The sequence below is a fragment of the Apodemus sylvaticus genome, chromosome 7, assembly GCF_947179515.1.
Source record: "Apodemus sylvaticus chromosome 7, mApoSyl1.1, whole genome shotgun sequence".
NCBI lineage: Eukaryota > Metazoa > Chordata > Mammalia > Rodentia > Muridae > Apodemus > Apodemus sylvaticus.
Genome location: NC_067478.1, coordinates 84,332,000 through 84,346,011, shown reverse-complemented (window position 1 = coordinate 84,346,011; position 14,012 = coordinate 84,332,000). Strand labels below are relative to the sequence as shown.

The following is a 14,012-nucleotide window of genomic DNA, read 5'->3' as shown; positions in this document are numbered from 1 at the left end:
TCTATCTCTCTTCTGCCAGCTGTAGACTGCAGGCGTCTTTATTCACCAATCAGTAATAACTTAGGGGACAAGATTACACAGCATCACTTGTGTATGTACAAATTCGTTCATCACTGAAGGCAACCAGGCCTTGGGAGCCAGTATTACAACACATAGTAAAAGACCAAACCTCAACAGACAGCTGCATCACCAAAGCCTGCTGCAGCATGGGTGACAGCTATCCAAAGCTGGGGGCCTGGAGCACAGCCACCGCCTACAGGCAGCACAGCAGGTGAGAGGGTGGTCTTTCTAGGCCCCTCTATTACTCTTCACCTCTTCCAGGCAGCTCAACTGGTCACTCTTTCTTCTGGGTACTTAGTTTGGTCTCAGAGTTTTCTTTGCAGCTCAGTTTACCTGAGAGGCTTCTCTGAAGCTCAGCTTCATGTCAGACAGACTCAGCTTTTATAACTTACTCGGGCAGGACCAGATCTAGTGAATCTGGTCAGTTTCAGGGACTTCCTGAAGCTATATTAGGTTGTTTACCTATTTAAAGAGCTTCCCTGTAGGATGGAATGTTTCAGTCTCAGAGAAAACTGTTATGCAACGCTGTTCTGCATACTCACTTTCAGATGACCTGAGGTTATATAATAAGGTCCTCTCTTCAAGAGCACTCGAAAAGAAAACAGAGGTGCAGGGTGCAGGTAGCCACATAAGCTACAAGGACCTTAGTTCAATTCCCAGAGCTAGGCTGCCTCCTTCTGATCCTTGCACCTGGAAGTGGAGATAAGCAGATACCTAGGGTTTGAGGGCTACACAGCGTAATCTAAGTGTCAAGTTCCAGGTGAGTGAAATCTTTGTTGGGGTAGGAGGTACCTAGGGAAGGGCACCTAATTGACGGGGTGGGAGAGTAGATGGTACTTAAGGGAGGGCACCTGATTGACAGGGTGGGAGAGTAGATGGTACCTAAGGAAGGGTACCTGATTGACAGGGTGGGAGAGTAGATGGTACCTAAGGGAGGGCACCTGATTGACGGGGTGGGAGAGTAGATGGCACCTAAGGGAGGGCACCTGATTGACAGGGTGGGAGAGTAGATAGTACCTAAGAAGGGCACCTGATTGACGGGGTGGGAGAGTAGATGGTACCTAAGGAAGGGCACCTGATTGACGGGGTGGGAGAGTAGATGGTACCTAAGGAAGGGCACCTAATTGACGGGGTGGGAGAGTAGATGGTACTTAAGGGAGGGCACCTGATTGACGGGGTGGGAGAGTAGATGGCACCTAACGGAGGGCACTTGATTGACAGGGTGGGAGAGTAGATAGTACCTAAGAAGGGCACCTGATTGACGGGGTGGGAGAGTAGATGGTACGTAAGGAAGGGCACCTGATTGACGGGGTGGGAGAGTAGATGGTACCTAAGAGAGGGCACCTGATTGACGGGGTAGGAGAGTAGATGGTACCTAAGGAAGGGCACCTGATTGACCGGATGGGAGAGTAGATGGTACCTAAGGGAGGGCACCTGATTGACGGGGTGGGAGAGTAGATGGTACCTAAGGAAGGGCACGTGATTGACCGGATGGGAGAGTAGATGGTACCTAAGGAAGGGCACCTGATTGATGGAGTGGGAGAGTAGATGGTACCTAAGGGAGGGCACCTGATTGACGGGGTGGGAGAATAGATGGTACCTAAGGGAGGGCACCTGATTGACGGGGTGGGAGAGTAGATGGTACCTAAGGGAGGGCACCTGATTGACCGGATGGGAGAGTAGATGGTACCAAAGAAGGGCACCTGATTGACCGGATGGGAGGGTAGATGGTACCTAAGGAAGGGCACCTGATTGATGGGGTGGGAGAGTAGATGGTACCTAAGGAAGGGCACCTGATTGATGGGTGGGAGAGTAGATGGTACCTAAGGAAGGGCACCTGATTGACCGGGTGGAAGAGTATATGGTACCTAAGGAAGGGCACCTGATTGACCAGATGGGAGAGTAGATGGTACCTAAGGAAGGGCACCTGATTGACGGGGTGGGAGAGTAGATGGTACCTAAGGGAGGGCACCTGATTGATGGGGTGGGAGAGTAGATGGTACCTAAGGGAGGGCACCTGATTGATGGGGTGGGAGAGTAGATGGTACCAAAGAAGGGCACCTGATTGACCGGATGGGAGGGTAGATGGTACCTAAGGAAGGGCACCTGATTGACGGGGTGGGAGAGTAGATGGTACGTAAGGAAGGGTACCTGATTGACGGGGTGGGAGAGTAGATGGCACCTAAGGAAGGGCACCTGATTGACGGGGTGGGAGAGTAGATGGTACCTAAGGGAGGGCACCTGATTGACGGGGTGGGAGAGTAGATGGTACCTAAGGAAGGGCACCTGATTGACGGGATGGGAGAGTAGATGGTACCTAAGGGAGGGCACCTAATTGACAGGGTGGGAGAGTAGATGGTACCTAAGGAAGGGCACCTAATTGACGGGGTGGGAGAGTAGATGGTACTTAAGGGAGGGCACCTGATTGACGGGGTGGGAGAGTAGATGGCACCTAAGGGAGGGCACTTGATTAACAGGGTGGGAGAGTAGATAGTACCTAAGAAGGGCACCTGATTGACGGGGTGGGAGAGTAGATGGTACCTAAGGAAGGGCACCTGATTGACGGGGTGGGAGAGTAGATGGTACCTAAGGGAGGGCACCTGATTGACGGGGTAGGAGAGTAGATGGTACCTAAGGAAGGGAACCTGATTGACAGGATGGGAGAGTAGATGGTACCTAAGGGAGGGCACCTGATTGACGGGGTGGGAGAGTAGATGGTACCTAAGGGAGGGCACCTGATTGACAGGGTGGGAGAGTAGATGGTACCTAAGGAAGGGCACCTGATTGACGGGGTGGGAGAGTAGATGGTACCTAAGGAAGGGCACCTGATTGACGGGGTGGGAGAGTAGATGGTACCTAAGGAAGGGCACCTGATTGACGGAGTGGGAGAGTAGATGGTACCTAAGGGAGGGCACCTGATTGACGGGGTGGGAGAATAGATGGTACCTAAGGGAGGGCACCTGATTGATGGAGTGGGAGAGTAGATGGTACCTAAGGAAGGGCACCTGATTGACGGGGTGGGAGAGTAGATGGTACCTAAGGAAGGGCACCTGATTGACGGAGTGGGAGAGTAGATGGTACCTAAGGAAGGGCACCTGATTGATGGGGTGGGAGAGTAGATGGTATCTAAGGAAGGGCACCTGATTGATGGGGTGGGAGAGTAGATGGTACCTAAGGAAGAGCACCAGATTGACGGGGTGGGAGAGTAGATGGTACCTAAGGAAGGGCACCTGATTGATGGGGTGGGAGAGTAGATGGTATCTAAGGAAGGGCACCTGATTGACGGGGTGGGAGAGTAGATGGTACCTAAGGAAGGACACCTGATTGATGGGGTGGGAGAGTAGATGGTATCTAAGGAAGGGTACCTGATTGACGGGGTGGGAGAGTAGATGGTACCTAATGGAGGGCACCTGATTGATGGAGTGGGAGAGTAGATGGTACCTAAGGAAGGACACCTGATTGACGGGGTGGGAGAGTAGATGGTACCTAAGGAAGGGCACCTGATTGATGGGGTGGGAGAGTAGATGGTACCTAAGGAAGGGCACCTGATTGATGGGGTGGGAGAGTAGATGGCACCTAAGGAAGGGCACCTGATTGACCGGATGGGAGAGTAGATGGTACCTAAGGGAGGGCACCTGATTGATGGAGTGGGAGAGTAGATGGTACCTAAGGAAGGGCACCTGATTGACGGGGTGGGAGAGTAGATGGTACCTAAGGAAGGGCACCTGATTGACGGGGTGGGAGAGTAGATGGCACCTAAGGAAGGGCACCTGATTGACCGGATGGGAGAGTAGATGGTACCTAAGGAAGGGCACCTGATTGATGGGGTGGGAGAGTAGATGGTACCCAAGGAAGGGCACCTGATTGACGGGGTGGGAGAGTAGATGGTACCTAAGGAAGGGCACCTGATTGACGGGGTGGGAGAGTAGATGGTACGTAAGGAAGGGCACCTGATTGATGGGTGGGAGAGTAGATGGCACCTAAGGAAGGGCACCTGATTGACGAGGTGGGAGAGTAGATGGTACCTAAGGGAGGGCACCTGATTGACGGGGTGGGAGAGTAGATGGTACCTAAGGAAGGGCACCTGATTGACGGGATGGGAGAGTAGATGGTACCTAAGGGAGGGCACCTAATTGACAGGGTGGGAGAGTAGATGGTACCTAAGGGAGGGCACCTGATTGACCAGATGGGAGAGTAGATGGTACCTAAGGGAGGGCACCTGATTGACGGGGTGGGAGAGTAGATGGTACCTAAGGAAGGGTACCTGATTGACGGGGTGGGAGAGTAGATGGTACCTAAGGAAGGGCACCTGATTGACGGGGTGGGAGAGTAGATGGCACCTAAGGAAGGGCACCTGATTGACGGGGTGGGAGAGTAGATGGTACTTAAGGGAGGGCACCTGATTGACGGGGTGGGAGAGTAGATGGCACCTAAGGGAGGGCACTTGATTAACAGGGTGGGAGAGTAGATAGTACCTAAGAAGGGCACCTGATTGACGGGGTGGGAGAGTAGATGGTACCTAAGGAAGGGCACCTGATTGACGGGGTGGGAGAGTAGATGGTACCTAAGGGAGGGCACCTGATTGACGGGGTAGGAGAGTAGATGGTACCTAAGGAAGGGCACCTGATTGACAGGATGGGAGAGTAGATGGTACCTAAGGGAGGGCACCTGATTGACGGGGTGGGAGAGTAGATGGTACCTAAGGAAGGGCACCTGATTGACGGGGTGGGAGAGTAGATGGTACCTAAGGGAGGGCACCTGATTGACAGGGTGGGAGAGTAGATGGTACCTAAGGAAGGGCACCTGATTGACGGGGTGGGAGAGTAGATGGTACCTAAGGAAGGGCACCTGATTGATGGGGTGGGAGAGTAGATGGTATCTAAGGAAGGGCACCTGATTGATGGGGTGGGAGAGTAGATGGTACCTAAGGAAGGGCACCAGATTGACGGGGTGGGAGAGTAGATGGTACCTAAGGAAGGGCACCTGATTGACGGGGTGGGAGAGTAGATGGTACCTAAGGAAGGACACCTGATTGATGGGGTGGGAGAGTAGATGGTATCTAAGGAAGGGCACCTGATTGACGGGGTGGGAGAGTAGATGGTACCTAAGGAAGGGCACCTGATTAATGGGGTGGGAGAGTAGATGGTATCTAAGGAAGGGCACCTGATTGACGGGGTGGGAGAGTAGATGGTACCTAATGGAGGGCACCTGATTGATGGAGTGGGAGAGTAGATGGTACCTAAGGAAGGACACCTGATTGACGGGGTGGGAGAGTAGATGGTACCTAAGGAAGGGCACCTGATTGACGGGGTGGGAGAGTAGATGGTACCTAAGGAAGGACACCTGATTGATGGGGTGGGAGAGTAGATGGTATCTAAGGAAGGGCACCTGATTGACGGGGTGGGAGAGTAGATGGTACCTAATGGAGGGCACCTGATTGATGGAGTGGGAGAGTAGATGGTACCTAAGGAAGGACACCTGATTGACGGGGTGGGAGAGTAGATGGTACCTAAGGAAGGGCACCTGATTGACGGGGTGGGAGAGCAGATGGCACCTAAGGAAGGGCACCTGATTGACCGGATGGGAGAGTAGATGGTACCTAAGGAAGGGCACCTGATTGATGGGGTGGGAGAGTAGATGGTACCCAAGGAAGGGCACCTGATTGACGGGGTGGGAGAGTAGATGGTACCTAAGGAAGGGCACCTGATTGACGGGGTGGGAGAGTAGATGGCACCTAAGGAAGGGCACCTGATTGACGGGGTGGGAGAGTAGATGGCACCTAAGGAAGGGCACCTGATTGACGGGGTGGGAGAGTAGATGGTACCTAAGGGAGGGCACCTGATTGACGGGGTGGGAGAGTAGATGGTACCTAAGGAAGGGCACCTGATTGACGGGATGGGAGAGTAGATGGTACCTAAGGGAGGGCACCTAATTGACAGGGTGGGAGAGTAGATGGTACCTAAGGGAGGGCACCTGATTGACCAGATGGGAGAGTAGATGGTACCTAAGGGAGGGCACCTGATTGACGGGGTGGGAGAGTAGATGGTACCTAAGGAAGGGTACCTGATTGACGGGGTGGGAGAGTAGATGGTACCTAAGGAAGGGCACCGGATTGACGGGGTGGGAGAGTAGATGGTACCTAAGGAAGGGCACCTGATTGACGGGGTGGGAGAGTAGATGGTACCTAAGGAAGGGCACCTGATTGACCGGGTGGGAGAGTAGATGGTACCTATGGGAGGGCACCTGATTGACCAGATGGGAGAATAGATGGTACCTAAGGAAGGGTACCTGATTGACGGGGTGGGAGAGTAGATGGTACCTAAGGAAGGGCACCTGATTGATGGGTGGGAGAGTAGATGGTACCTAAGGAAGGGCACCTGATTGACGGGGTGGGAGAGTAGATGGTACCTAAGGAAGGGCACCTGATTGATGGAGTGGGAGAGTAGATGGTACCTAAGGGAGGGCACCTGATTGATGGGGTGGGAGAGTAGATGGTACCTAAGGGAGGGCACCTGATTGATGGGGTGGGAGAGTAGATGGTACCTAAGGGAGGGCACCTGATTGACGGGGTGGGAGAGTAGATGGTACCTAAGGAAGGGCACCTGATTGACGGGGTGGGAGAGTAGATGGTACCTAAGGAAGGGCACCTGATTGACGGGGTGGGAGAGTAGATGGTACCTAAGGAAGGGCACCTGATTGACGGGATGGGAGAGTAGATGGTACCTAAGGGAGGGCACCTAATTGACATGGTGGGAGAGTAGATGGTACCTAAGGAAGGGCACCTGATTGACGGGGTGGGAGAGTAGATGGCACCTAAGGAAGGGCACCTGATTGACGGGGTGGGAGAGTAGATGGTACCTAAGGAAGGGCACCTGATTGACCGGATGGGAGAGTAGATGGTACCTAAGGAAGGGCACCTGATTGATGGGGTGGGAGAGTAGATGGTACCAAAGAAGGGCACCTGATTGACCGGATGGGAGGGTAGATGGTACCTAAGCAAGGGCACCTGATTGACGGGGTGGGAGAGTAGATGGTACCTAAGGGAGGGCACCTGATTGACGGGGTGGGAGAGTAGATGGTACTTAAGGAAGGGCACCTGATTGACGGTGTGGGAGAGTAGATGGTACCTAAGGAAGGGCACCTGATTGACGGGGTGGGAGAGTAGATGGTACCTAAGGAATGGCACCTGATTGACGGGGTGGGAGAGTAGATGGTACCTAAGGAAGGGCACCTGATTGACGGGGTGGGAGAGTAGATGGTACCTAAGGAAGGGCACCTGATTGACGGGGTGGGAGAGTAGATGGTACCTAAGGAAGGGCACCTGATTGACGGGGTGGGAGAGTAGATGGTACCTAAGGAAGGGCACCTGATTGACGGGGTGGGAGAGTAGATGGTACCTAAGGAAGGGCACCTGATTGACGGGGTGGGAGAGTAGATAGTACCTAAGACGGGCACCTGATTGATGGGGTGGGAGAGTAGATGGTACCTAAGGAAGGGCACCTGATTGATGGGGTGGGAGAGTAGATGGTACCTAAGGGAGGGCACCTGATTGACCGGATGGGAGAGTAGATGGTACCAAAGAAGGGCACCTGATTGACCGGATGGGAAGGTAGATGGTACCTAAGGAAGGGCACCTGATTGATGGGGTGGGAGAGTAGATGGTACCTAAGGGACGGCACCTGATTGACGGGGTGGGAGAGTAGATGGTACCTAAGGAAGGGCACCTGATTGATGGAGTGGGAGAGTAGATGGTACCTAAGGAAGGGCACCTGATTGTCCTCTGGATTCCACATGCCTATGCAGACATGTATACACCTGAATCTATGTGCAAACAAACAGGCACACATGCAACACACAAAACCTAAAAACAATAAAAAAGAATCAAGAAAGTGGGTCGGTGTGGCTTAGTGGTACTGTATTGCCTGACACGTGTCAGGCCCTGGATATGACTCCTGACATTTTCAAGAACACTGAAGACTTCAAGACACAAAAACAATTTTAAAATAGTTTAATTTATGTATTTATCCACGCATGTTCATGCCACACCATGTGCTTGAGGAGGTCAGAGGATGACTTTAAGAACTCAGTCCTTTTTTTGCCACTACATGAGTCCCAGGATTTAGATTCCAGGTCATCAGGCTCCTTTTCCTCTGAGCTATCTCACCACACCCAGATGCAGGAGACCCTTGAAGCTGGAGTAAGTCTTGCTAAAGTACTAAATATAGGAAATGTGAGGAAGAGTAGACACAGAGATGAACAGATGACAGACTGAATGAGCTGGAGGACAGCTCCGTGGTGAAGGGCACTTGCTGCTCTTGCAGAGGAGCCAGGGTCAGTTCCCAGCAAAGCTGCTCACCGGCTCTGTGGATCTGATTCCCTCTTCTGGCCTTCTTGGGCATGGGCATCCATATGTACATATACATACATGCGTACAGGCTCCTAAACATAGAATAAAATAAATTCTAAGGTTCAAGCACCTTTAAAAAGCAAATAAATTCGAGTGTTTGTGTGTGTGTGTGTGTGTGTGAGAGAGAGAGAGAGAGAGAGAGAGAGAGAGAGAGAGAGAGAGAGGGAGGGTGGGGGGAGAAAGAGGGAGAGAGGGAGAGAGGGAGGGAGAGAGAGAGAGAGAGAGAGAGAGAGAGAGAGAGAGAGAGAGAGAGAGATTACCAGGCTGCCTAGATCAGAAAATAGGAAAACAGGTAAGAAGAAAATATGAACAGATTTATGATATCTTTATACACTATCATTTACTAGCAGAGAGAAAAGGCAGGCCATTAGTATGAGAATGAAGATAATATTTTTTGAACAGAAATTTAAAGACAAGAGAGTTGAGCCTATCTCCTAACTTAAGGAGAAAAACTGAAGAAAAGACAAAGACCAGACATGATAACACATCTGTAATCCCAGAGCTGGAAAGACAGGCAGGCGGATCAGGAATTTGAGACCAGGATAGGTTACATCATGATTTCAAAGCCAGCTTGAGCTACAGAGCAAGACTCTGTGTCAAAATCAAAGAAGGAAAAAAACAGGAAACAAAAACAAAGAGGAAAGATGAAGATACGACCAAGTTCTTGGAAACAGTGAGCTGTAGTCCACGGCCTTTCACAGCCTTCTGCATACTCCACAGACACAGCCATTGCCACCTCTGCCGAGACCAAGGCCACCAGACACCAGGGTTTTCTTTTCTATAGTATTATTGTATTTAATTTGGTCTTTAGAGACTGGGTCTCAGAGCCGTGGCTGACCTGGTACTTGTTATGTAGCCAAGAATGTCCTTGGATTTACGGTCTCTTTGTCTTAGCTTCCCAAGATTATAATGTAGCCTACCATGGCCAGCTCAAACAACAGAGATTTTCTTTTCTTTATTTTTAATTACATGTTTATTGGTGTGTGTGTGTGTGTGTGTGTGTGTGTGTGTGTGTGTGCACTCGTGGGTATTGGTCAGAGGACAACCTGTGGGAATTGATTCCCCTGTATGGGCCCTGGGGATTGGACTCAGCCCTCACCTCCCTGGATCTGAAACCCTTGCACTAGCCTCTTTGCATCTCTAAATGGCAGTTTCTCAGAGCCACGTTCTTAGACTGCCTCTGTTTTCATTATCTTGGTCATTTATTCAAATCCCAAATGCTTCCTACTGCCAAGAAGGCTTTGGATGCTGGTGATATAGCAATAAACGGACGAACCCTGTACTCACTTGGCTTGGGATTTCTTCCCAAGCAGTCCCACCCACTCCCCCAAATGACATACCAGCACTAAACACCATTCTGAGTTTCAGACACACCTACCCAATACTTTGCGGAGCACCCTCTCCAGTCCGTCCCTAAACTGAATGCCTCTTTGCTCTGGTTTGTCTCTGCTGTTCCTTCTCCTAAGCACCCTGCCCCAGACTACCATTACCCTCCACAGTGCTCCTCAGTATTGCTCTGACACTGAGCTTCCCGAGATGGAAATCTGACTGCAGTTCTTGCCACTTTAAAACACTTTACAATCCTTAGCGTCTTCAGAATGCTTCATCGTTTTAATCTAAGTCTCCTTTGCCCTTTGTCTCCAGGTGCATCCGTTCCTTTTGGTCCTCCCTGCCTTGGTGCTCAGATTCTCCCATCTGACCTTGCTTTTCAGTGCCCATCCCTGCTGTCTAATGTGCTCATCTCCCCTTCTCATCCCCTTCTACACCCCAGCCTTCCTCAGCCTCTCCTGGGTGTTCATCCCTCACATGCAACGCAGACGCCTGCTGTTGACCCCTCAACATAGCATGCACTTTGTATGGCTTGTGATTACTTCTTTTGATCTCTCTTCCACTGGACTGTAAGGCCCCCTCCCCCCACCCCGTAGGAATAGGAAACATGCGCTGCGCCATACAAAAGAAAGAAGTCAGTCTTCCCTTGACAAAGATGGAAGAAGCCCTTGAGTTTAACAACACATGTGCAGTTAAGGCGCTGCCGGCTGCTTTGTGGCATCTAACCACTGCTGAACCTCCGCCCCAGTGTAACAGACTCAGGGCTCCACAGAGTACAGTTTTAGACATTGTTGAGCTACCAATGGGAGACCGAGCTCAGTAACAAAGCACTTGCCAGGAGAGCAGAGGCCCCAGGTTCAATCCCTGGCAGACGGAAAACCATCTGGCAATCGTCCAGGGAACATTCTTTTCCTTTAATTTTTTTAAAATTTAGTTTGGTTCTTTGACACAGAATCTCACACTGTAGGTTGCCCTGGCTGACTTAGAACTCATTCTGTAGCCCAGACTGACCTTGAACTCATAGCAATCCTCCTGCCTTAGCCCCAAGCACTAGGATTGCAGGCATGCACCGCATGCCATGCTAGGTAGTCTTTCTTTCTTTCTTCCTTTCTTCCTTCCTTTCTTCCTTTCTTTCTTCCTTTCTTCCTTTCTTTTCTTTCTTTCTTTCTTTCTTTCTTTCTTTCTTTCTTTCTTTCTTTCTTTCTTTCTTTCTTTCTTTCTTTCTTTTCTTTCCTTCCTTCCTTCTTCCTTTCTTTCTCCCTTTCTTTCTTTTCTTTTCTTTCTTTCTTTCTTTCTTTCTTTCTTTCTTTCTTTCTTTCTTTCTTTCTTTCTTTCTTTCAAAGATTTATTATGTACACAGTGTTCTGTCTGCATGTATGTCTGCGCAGGCCAGAAGAGATCACCAGATCTCATAATAGATCATTATGAGCCACCATGTGGTTGCTGGGAATTGAACTCAAGTCCTCAAGAAGAGCAGTCGGTGCTCTTAGCCTCTAAGCCATCTCTCCAGCCCCATGCTAGGCAGTCTTATAAAACTTCTGAATGAAGGCTGGCAAGCGATCTCAGTGGTAAAGAAAACTGCCATGCAGCAGTAAATAAACTATTGAGTCTCAGCCCCAGAACGCATGGTACAAGTAGAGAATCAACACTGGAAAGCTGGCCTCTGCCCTGCCCCACATCAGGCTATATTGTACCCCACTTCCAACAACAACAATAAGTCAAATTTAAAAATCATTCAAAAGGGGGCTGTGGAGATGACTCAGGGTGTAAGAGCACTTCCTAAGTAAGCATGAGGATCTGAGTTAGAATCCCCAGCATCAGTATTAAAAGATGGGTATGGTGCTGGGCAGTGGTGGCACACGCCTGTAATCCCAGCACTCTGGGAGGCAGAGGCAGGCGGATTTCTGAGTTCGAGGCCAGCCTGGTCTACAGAGTGAGTTCCAGGACAGCCAGGGCTATACAGAGAAACCCTGTCTTGAAAAAACCAAAACCAAAAATAAAAAAACAAAAATTAAAAAAAAAAAAGATGGGTTTGGCTATATATAGGCCTGAAACTGTGGTATATAGCCCCAGTAGGGGGTTGAAACACCTGATCACTAGGGCTTGCTGGCTGCTAGCTCAGCTCCAGATTCAATGAGAGACTCTGTCTCAAGAGAATAAGCTAGCTAGTGAGAAAGCAGGCCAGCCCATGTTCTTCTCTGGCCTCCCTGTTCATACTACACACACCTACCAACATATACACTGCACACACACACACACACACACACACGCGCGCGCGCGCTTCAGAATCTCAAGCAATTATCCTCATAATAATTCTGCTGATCATTAAGTAAGTGGACAAGTGAAATGGTGGATGACTAGAAAGAGAGAATACATGGGCAGACAGGAGGAGACTTAAGTGGAAATGTAGAAGGATGGTTTGGGAATGTATTTCCTAAGTGAAGAAGAACAAGAAAGGAGGAGAGGGGCCAGAGGGAGGGTGTGGCAGGAGCCAATTGACTCTGGGTTCAGGGAGGAAACTGCTGAGATTGTGCTGAAAAGTATCTATTTCTCTCTGTTCAGCAGTGGGTAAACTGTTTCTTTTTCTTCTTTCTGGCCAGGCAGGATGGTGCTCGCCTATAATTCTGGCACTTAGAGGTGGAGCGAGGTTGGGAGTTGAAGGCCAGTCTTGACTACATAGTAAGTTCTAGGTCAGGCTGGGTTACATGAAACCCTGCCTCAATAACTAAATAAACCGGGGCTGGAGAAATGGCTCAGGCTGAGAGCACTGACTGCTCTTCTATAGCTTGAGTTGGATTCCGATTTCAAGCACTCACATGGCATCTCACAACTGTCTGTAACTCCAGTCCCAGGGAATCCAAGCCTTAGCAGGCACCAGGCACACATGTGGTACACAGACATACATGTGAGCAAAATGTCCACACACATATAATAAAAATAAATAAGTAACCAAATACAATTCTTCATTCTATTCTTTAATGTGATAATGACTTCGGCTCCTACATTGTGAGGCCTGAGGCTGAAGAGATGACTCTGCACTTAATTGTATACCTTATTCTTGTAGAGGACCTGGGCTCAGTTCCCAGCACTCACAGCTGCTTAGAACTCCAGCTCTAGGGGGAATCTGATGCCTCTGACCTCTGTGACCACACACACACACACACACACACACACACACACACACAAGCACACACACACACACACACACACAAGCACACACACACAAATAAATACATATTTGTTTAAAAAAAAGTTGTGCGGACAGGGGAGATCTCATAAGCTAGGGCTCTGAGTGCTTTCAGTAAGTAGGGTTGGGCTTGCTGACCACTGACTGTCTTTTAAATCTGACTTTACATCCACTCAGCTGGAAACTGCTCATTAAAGCCATTCATATTTTTATCTTCCCTGCTCATTCTTCCTTTGTATCATCACTGCTCTGGTTCCAGGAACTGGAAACAGTCTGCTTGCAAGAAATTACCTTGGAAAAAGTTCACGTATCCTTACCAAGCAATGTTTGCTTTGTTTTTAATAAAAATGTGGGGGATAAAATGAACAAGGAGGATAAAAATGTGAATGGCTTTGGAAATGATCGATTTCCAGCTGCATGGATTCAAAGTCAGATTTAAATGGCAGTCAGTGTGGCCCACTGCCCTACCCTATATGATCTCCTCAGTCACAACTCATTTAATTTTTAAATATTTATTTAATTGTGGATGTGAAGATAAGAGTGGGTAGTCACATAGGCCAGAGCCATCAGATGCCCGTGGAGCTGGAGTTTGAGGCTATCATGAGCTACCCTATAACATTTTCCTAAATGAGATGTCTGTTTGTTTATGTTAAGTCATGAATAAGTCTAAATGTATCGTCTTAGAGTCCCTGCAGCCACCCAGCCAATTTTCTAAGGCTACCAGGACCACAGTCCAGTTGATCTAATTCAGAACAAATTTCTATCCATAGATGGGATGGAAAATCTAGGTGAGGATTAAGGTCATGGCCAAGGTACAAGAGGAGAAGGAAGTCTGAGTTAATTATAACCTAGGTTCTGCCGTCCTAATTCCAGGAAGCTGTCCCTTAGCTAGGTGGCCAACATGTTGATTGACAGACATTCTTAGAGGCATTAGAAGCTGCCAGTTCTAGAGTTCTAAGATGTAGTCCATAAGGAACAGTGTCAGTACTGAGTGACTAGAAATCTGTCATTTTAAAAGATCATTGAATG

General features: G+C 49.5%; 1 non-coding gene across 1 annotated transcript; it reads left to right on the top strand.

The window, feature by feature from the left end:
* The first annotated feature begins 10,410 nt into the window (after nucleotides 1-10,410).
* Nucleotides 10,411-10,533, top strand: LOC127690430 (U6atac minor spliceosomal RNA). The gene has a single exon (XR_007979122.1). It is a non-coding gene; the product is annotated as a U6atac minor spliceosomal RNA (small nuclear RNA).
* Nucleotides 10,534-14,012: the final 3,479 nt, after the last annotated feature.